The following is a 1,455-nucleotide window of genomic DNA, read 5'->3' as shown; positions in this document are numbered from 1 at the left end:
AAAAAAAAAAAAAAAAAAGAAAAAGAAATGGCAATCATGCCATTCAAATTACCAGATCAGCCTCATGCATCCTCCATGTCTGTACTGTTTATCAAATACTCAAGGAAATTTCAAAATGGAACAAAATTTGGGTCAATAGCCAGATATCATCTCTTAAAAAGTCTAAAATAGAACAATTATGCTTCTTTTTAATTATGATTTTTCTTTCACTAAACACTGATATAATACCAAAAAAAATGCTAACTGACCATTAAGAATTTGTTATTTATTTTTGCTATATGAAAAAATAGCATATGATTTCACACCCCTCATTTAGAAGTTTAACCAAGCTCAGTGCTGCTATACACAGTCAACATCCCTGCTTCAGCAGTTCAGACAGCACTTCTAGCACTCAAAGTCTGCAGACACACACTGCTTCAATGTTTCAAAGCACATCTTGTAGTGCCAGACAACAGGCAAATACTAACCAATTCCCGGGTAGAGGTATGTTTATTGGTTTTCTGTGGTTCAGAAACCATTTCCATTTGCTTGAATAAGACACTGTCTAAAAGCAATTTTCTCTCTTTGCATGGCTTCTTGAATTGGTAAATTATTAAAATCATCAGAGCTTCTAATACTATGATGAATGATCTCATCGTATTCAAGACACCAAACAGAGGAAATTATTCTTAAAATTAACATAAGGCCATTCTAAGGAAGTCAAGGTTGTAGTTTGTCACTATTTGGTATATAACCTCCACACACAACCCACACACACTTCTAACATTGCATTATAAAGATAATTCATCTAAAGATAAAATTTTAATCTTTAAGCTTATATCACTACTCAGGAAAGGTTACAAGTAAGAAGAGAACAATAAAGTGATTTAGAATTAAACATAACTCACAAACAAAAATGAATTAAATTGCTAGAAAAACATCTTACAACACTTTATGGATGATTCTCTGCAACCTATACTCTGACCACATGAGGTTTGGGGAAAGATCTGTCATCACTATTCCTTGATCTCCATTTCTGTAAAATGGTGCTGCTAGTCCCTCCAAAGAATTACTGTACAAAGACAATTTCACAATTTTGTTCAGTTAATTCATGTACTAAAGCATCTAAGTAACACCAAAGAGTCCATGTGCTAGGGATTAAGCTGTTTTCCTTAACAAATGCCCTTCCTGTTCACTCACTACAATTAAGCCCTACCTGTGTCATGCCCTCCTCATATTTGTTATTGACAGCTCTTTGCATCCTGCAAATCCCTTCAGTCTCTCCTGTACCTTAAAGACAAGTAAATATTCCTAAATTATCAGTAAGTCTTATAAGTCAATAGAGTACTCTGTAGTATTTTTGAAATATCTAAAAACCCAACAAGTCAATGTAAAGTAGTCATGTGATTTTTTTTTTAATTTTAGATATTTTCTTTATTTACATACGAATTTCTCCATTCCCAGTTTCCCCTCCAA

Source organism: Mastomys coucha, unplaced genomic scaffold, assembly GCF_008632895.1.
Source record: "Mastomys coucha isolate ucsf_1 unplaced genomic scaffold, UCSF_Mcou_1 pScaffold8, whole genome shotgun sequence".
In the NCBI taxonomy this organism is placed as follows: Eukaryota; Metazoa; Chordata; class Mammalia; order Rodentia; family Muridae; genus Mastomys; species Mastomys coucha.
This window is presented reverse-complemented; position numbering follows the sequence as displayed.